The sequence below is a fragment of the Hyperoodon ampullatus genome, assembly GCF_949752795.1.
Source record: "Hyperoodon ampullatus genome assembly, chromosome: X".
Lineage (NCBI taxonomy): Eukaryota > Metazoa > Chordata > Mammalia > Artiodactyla > Ziphiidae > Hyperoodon > Hyperoodon ampullatus.
This window is the reverse complement of record NC_136913.1, coordinates 65,213,949-65,220,761: the sequence shown is the minus strand read 5'-3', so window position 1 is coordinate 65,220,761 and position 6,813 is coordinate 65,213,949.

The following is a 6,813-nucleotide window of genomic DNA, read 5'->3' as shown; positions in this document are numbered from 1 at the left end:
TATTGCACCACATATTGCTAACTCAGGAAAAGATCAAAAATCAAAATTCAAAGTATGGATTCTTCTGAATGCATATTGCTTTCATACCATCATAACGCCAAAAAAAGTAAGTCGAACCATCATAAGTCCGGGACCGTCTGTAATGGTTTATAGAGATCTTATCTCTGTTGGGTGAAAGATGATAGTTAGTCTATTCTATTTTAAGCTCAAATCAATTAAGAATTCCATGCCCATCAGGAAGAGAATGGCTATTTAATATGGATCAGAGAGTTTTGTAATCTGTGTTTACACTTGACCCATGACTAAAATTTTAGAATTAAAGCAATAAGCTGTCTTTCTATCTATGTCTGTCTGTATGTTTATATGTAATTCAGAAAGGCCTTTACCTTTCATTGTGTGATCATGTAATATTTTTCTACTTCTGGATGGTATTACCAAATTAGATTGTAAAATCTCTTAAAAGGAGCTCTATTCTGATTGGCTTAGATATAAATAAGTGCTTGTATAAATTGAATGTTCCTAGAATTCCCAGAAATTAAGGAATTATATTGTATTAGACACTTTCAATATGCTAAACAGAAGTGTTTTTACAGAAACTAATTCAAATATTTTAAGAATTCAGGTTCACATAATTTAGATAAATATAGCAAATGAGAGTAGTTTAATATTTTGATTTAATAAAAAGAGCTATGCTTTTTCTTATTTATCAGTGTTGGATATGCTACAAGCATACATTATTATTCTACTTGGGTATGTTCTTCCTAAATTTATATAAATTAACTGATCAAATAAGCTAGTATTACTTCTATTAAGTGTTTAAGATTATGAAAACTGTAAATTTGTGATTAACCAAATCAAATCATTATTCTGACAAACTTTATTTCAAGAGTAATTATGTTTTGTAGCATGTTAGCTTGAAGATAATTTCCAAAATATTTAGGTAACTTAAAACCTTGAACTGATACTAAATTGAGTTGGTTAATGGATATTCTTTAAATACCTTAGATCATGTCCAAGATAGAATACTGAAATATTAATTACTAAGCATAATTTTAAGTTTATATACCTTTGTTTCTTATTTTTACATACTACAGAGAGGCTATATATACTTTGCAAATTTAATAAATGTGTTGGTTTTTGCTACTTTGAAAAGTAATGTAAGGGTTGTATATGGATATAGACACTTGTAGAAGGTTTGTGGAAAGGGAATTTATTTTGTTGAGTTCAAAGCTGGCTAAGGCTTGATGTGCTTGTTTATAAGATTTTCAAAAAGAGCTTTAGTGTTAAATATCTTACTGAGGCAAAAGTAGAATTGGATTTTCTCTCTGTTAAAACATCAATTTTTTCTTCAATTATTGGTCTGCTTTTTAAAAAATATTTATTTATTTATTTAATTAAAAAAATTTTTTGGCTGTGTTGGGTCTTCGTTGCTGCGTGCAGGCTTACTCTAGTTGCAGTGAGTGGGGACTACTCTTCGTTGTGGTGTGCGGGCTTCTCACTGTGGTGGCTTCTCTTGTTGCGGAGCATGGGCTCTAGGCACGCGGGCTTCAGTAGTTGTGGTGCGTGGACTCAGTAGTTGTGGCTCACCGGCTCTAGAGCACAGGCTCAGTAGTTGTGGTGCATGGGCTTAGTTGCTCTGCGGCATGTGGGATCTTCCCAGACCAGGGCTTGAACCCGAGTCACCAGCATTGGCAGGTGGATTCTTAACCACTGTGCCACCAGGGAAGCCCCTATTGGTCTGCTCTTAATAAGAGGTTGTAAAAGATTATTCTTTACTTTCTGTGTAATCTGCCTAGAAGTCAAAGATTCTGTGTCTTGCTAGAGTAACCTTCTATGGTTTATATTGACTTTTTGATGTCCTTGATTATTTAAGAAAGCAAAGTATTTCCCTTCTTAGGAAAGAGCTATGGTTCTTTACAATAATGTTACCTCTTATGTTTACTTTTCAAATCTTTTATTGTCTAGTTGGTCAAATAGTCATCCAAGTGCTGTTTTTCAGTAACCCATGATCCTATTTTAAGTGTTCAAATATCCTGACAACTTTTGATATTTTGGATTCCCAAAATCTAATCCTAAATGATATCTTTTGCACCTACAATTGTCTTTCAGATTTCCCAGAGGACCCCTGGGGGAAAAAAAGAATTTGTTCTTTTATCTTGTAAAATAGAATTGCTAGAAATAATTGGGTTTCTTTGCTATATTACTATTGATGAGTTGCATGAGAAGAGTGGTTAAATCAGAGGAGATCCTCAGCCTTCTCTAGGTTAAAGTGGTATAGGTAAATGCTATTAATTTAAATATTTCAGAAATTGTATGCTGTATGGGAAATTCCTAGAGAATCATCAATGTCCTTGCTGTCCATGAAACGTTTCTATTTGTCAGAGTCCTAGTGTTGCTTTGCCTGATAATAGAAATCAACAGTATAGTATTATCAGTCATAATTTCAGTTTTTTAAAAATGTTAATTTGGTTGCAACTTTGCTTATTTAATTTGAATGTAGCATCTTCTAAGCCAATGATTGTTAATTGGGGATTCATGTCACTTAGCCATGGAGTTTTATTGATATAAGCCTGTTTAGGACCTACTCTAGACTTGTAGAATCTCTTTACTTGATATTCTTCATATAGTCTTGGTATATTCCAACAATATCCTTAACATATTCATGCATGTTATGTTAGGATTACTATGTTATATTTGAGTAATTTTTCTTTGTAAAGATTATGTTAATCCATTTTTTTTATAACTTAGATGCAACATTCACTCTTCTTTGAAAATTGTGTTAATCATTATGTTTATAGATATTTTAAAACTTTTTGGGGGGATTGACTTTATTGTCTTGTTTTGCATGCCACAGAAACAACCAAATTTCGTTGACAGTTATTTTATTTTTGTAATGAACTCTCATTAGATCTTTCACTTTTGAAAATGATCAGTAGTAAACCACAGCTAATGTAAGTCTTTTGTAATCTACAGATACTTTAAAAAATGTTTTAATTTGATGCTTCCCTGAAGCATTTGCAATCAGCTACAGGCCAGAGTGCTTCATCTTCAACAAAGGACTGCCTCAAAGTTCCTTTGAAAAGGACTATGCCAGGTACTACTGGGTACAGAGTTCTGATGGCATCATTTAAACAACTTTGAGACACACCAATATACTGAGTTTGAATTTCCAGAACTCCAGTCAGAAAACAGATGGGTCCATGAAATCACTAACCAAGATTACATGGAACAAGAACAAATACATAGACATGAATGAACAGATGAGGGATGATTGTGGGTTATTTTGCCATGCTGTGCAGCTTGTGGAATCTCAGTTCCCTGACCAGGGGCTGAACCCAGGCCATGGCAGTGAAAGCCCAGAATCTTAACCACTAGGCAACCAGGTAACTCCCAGATTGTGGGCTTTGTTTGGAATACTACTAATGTTTTAGTGTTCTCTTTCCCAGATATATAAGGAACCCTCTTTTCTTTTGTCTTACTTTATCTATAACACATGACAATTTAGTAGACTATACTTTTGTAAACAGAAAGGAAATATTTATAAATGATATCTTATTCATCCTGTTTAAACCCTCCAGAATTCTGAAACTTTTATTGAGTATTTTAATTTTCATGGCAATATGATTATTTGCATAGGCTCAGTAAGAATCTGTTGTCCTGGTTAACACGAGGTGATTGGAAACATTGCTTATGCAACCAAGGTCTTGCCCATGCAACCAAGGCCTTGCTCAAATGCTATATTTGAGAATGATGCTCACTGAATCAGATATGACCAGATGCTTTTTAGGAACTTGGATTGACTTTATGGACTTTATTGACTTTACACAGCTCTCTTGGGGAAACTTGTTTGGTACCTGGTTTACAGGGTTCCCAGTCTTCCAGGTGAGTAAGGAAAGTCATTTACTGGTAGGCCAGGAAAATGGGATATTTTGGAGACCTTGGAAAGAGAGGAATTTGCCCAAATTTATAGGTACTAAGGTGAAATCTGGTGGTGAAGTTCTTGATTTGGCCTCCCAGACTCAGGGCTTTTAAAATTCCAATCTGAGTTGCCTTATGAAAACTTCTAGCAAAGCCAGTTTAAGAAGCCCTAAATAGTAACTTATTGTTTCTGCAACTGTGTAAATAATTAGATCAAATCTAATGAGAACAGCCTATTTGTGTGATCAAGAATAATCTTTCATGCAAAATGGGGAGATGGTAGAGGTAAATCTTGTGTTTCAATAGGAAACTATCAAATCCTTCTGGGTTATCAATTCCTGGTCCTGTTTATTGTCTTTGAGCTACTTTGCATCTCTTTGTAAATTGCAAGCAACTGATGACTATGCAAACTCTGTCTTGTCTGGTGGAGATTTAATTGACTTTTCCTCAATCATGGTAAACCAGTTTTGACACCTATCTGCAAACTGGACTGGATCATGTTAATTGTCAATCCTTACCAAATTTTCAATTCTTCTAGCTTCCTTCAATATCTGACTACCACCCTCCAAATTAACTTTCTAATTTTTCTTCCTCCCCTTGACTTGGTACACTGAGAACTAAAACCTGACAGTTTAAGACTCCTATTGAAACTATAGCTTGCCTTGCAGCTTGCCCTTTTATCCAAGATCTGAAGCAGTTCTTCAAGCTAAAGCCTAGTAACTTGATACAAACTTGGAAGAAGACATCACTACTGCAGACAATGCATAGGTCCATTTTCTCCCTGAACAAGCCACTGCCTGGACAATTAAAGGATTTGAATGAAATGTTTGAGTCATGTACACCCTTATATGAGAAGTAACTAAGATTGTGGGCAACATCACCAAGAGTAGCAACATCCTAGTTTCAAAAATCTCAATGAGTGGTGCTGTATAACCGAGATCTTTCTCTACTGGCCTCTTAGAATCTACTGGTCTGGTTACCCTAAGAATTCAACTCCTTTATACAACCTTTTATATTAATATTTCTCTTTTTTTCATTTTACATACCCCTCTTTAAGGATGCCTAATCTTTAGGATCCTAAAACAACTGATCTTTGCCACCACTCCTCAACAGATGGTTCAACAATTTTGCATAAAAATGCTAACGAGAGTCCTTGAGAGACTATTTCTCAGACCCTGTTTTACCCCATTCAGGAGGTTTGTGGTTGCCTCTGAGTGGTTCAGCAATGAATGATATTTATTTATTTATAACAAAAGGGGGGAACTGATGATGTTGAATTTTATCTGAGCCCTGTGCTCCTGGAAAGCAATGATGGATAAGAACTCTTCTATCCTTTTAAGACCCATCTCTACCCTTCCTCAATGACTTCCCTCTTTTATAAAAAACCTTGAGTTTCCTTCCTTTTTTGAGATATTCCTCATTTACGAATATGCTTCTTATTGCAGTAGCTTGAATAAAATTATCTCCTTAATTGTCCAGTGCATTTTGTCTTTTATAGGCCCCTACCTTTCTTTCCAGGCTTATCACCTAACTCTCTCTCCCTTGTTCACTATAGTCAAACCACACTGGCCTTTTTGTCCCTAGAGCAGGCCTAACTTCTCTCTGATTTAGAGCCTGTGAACATGCTGTTCCCTGTACTGGAATGTTCTTTCTCACCCCTCCCTCTCATCCAGCTCAGCTCAGATGTTACTTCTTCAGATAGGTCAGAGTGCCCCCCTCCATTATTGTGTCTCATAGTACAGTTGATCTTCATTATTTGTGGGTTCTGTATTTGTGAATTAGCTTACTTAATAAAATTTGTTTCTAACCTCAAACTCAACACTCATGGTGGGGTTCCGGTTCAAAGTGTTGATGTAGGATGATCCTGAATTCACTTCCTCCCATGGACACACTGAGTCTACAGCTACATATGGAAAATTTTCCTCTTAAAAATCCTAAAGTCTGGCTGAGTGATGACTACATATTGGGCAAATGAGAAGGAAACCACATCAAAGCAGGTAGGAGAGGCTGGGATAAAATCTCACCATAAACCCCACCCCTGGCTCAGTGACCCATAACTGAGAGAGAACTCAAAACCTGGAGCTTCTCCCTGAGGAGTGAAGGGTTCAAACCCCACATCAGTCACCCCAACTTCTAAGACAGGCATTTGAGGGATAAGCCCCTAAAACATCTAATTTTGAAAATCAGCAAGGCTCGTGTTCCAAGACCCACAAGATGGTAGTGATCTGAGAAATGCCTCTTAAAGGGCTCAAACACTTGGGCTCACCCACCCCAAAGTCCAGCTCTACCAGATCAGAGGAAGCTGATCATGCATAGACTTAAAATGAAGGAGGCTCACCTGCTTATATTAAAACTTCAGCCTGAGGGTCAGGCATGTAATTTGGCACACACATCTAGGATCCTGCTGGAAAACTCTCTGGGGATGGAGACTTATGGGTGACATCTTCACACTCTCCCTTTGCTGTGCTCCTGGAAAGAAGCATTTACACATGTATGGTGCCCCAACTTTTGTGGCTGCCACCCAGGGGATGTCTCTTGATCACCTGGCTCTGGAGGCCAGGGTAACTTGCGTTCCTGGTCATATGGGACTGTAATAATCAGTATCACCCAGAAAGGAGTTTATACCCCTGTCTGGTACCCCAGTTTTTTGACTCCTAGCAGGGGACACCTATACATTGTCTGGCTCTGGTGGCCAGTGGGGCTTGCACTTATGGGTCCCTCAGGACTGTAACCAATGGAGAAAGAATTCTTAAACAGCTACCACCCACAGGTACAGCAAGAGGCAACAGACCCAAAAGCTCAATCTTTCTGTGAAGTAGACCTATTAGCTAATCATCATGACTGTGGCCTGAGTGGCAGGCTTCTAATTTAACATGTATCTAGGGGCTGACTGTA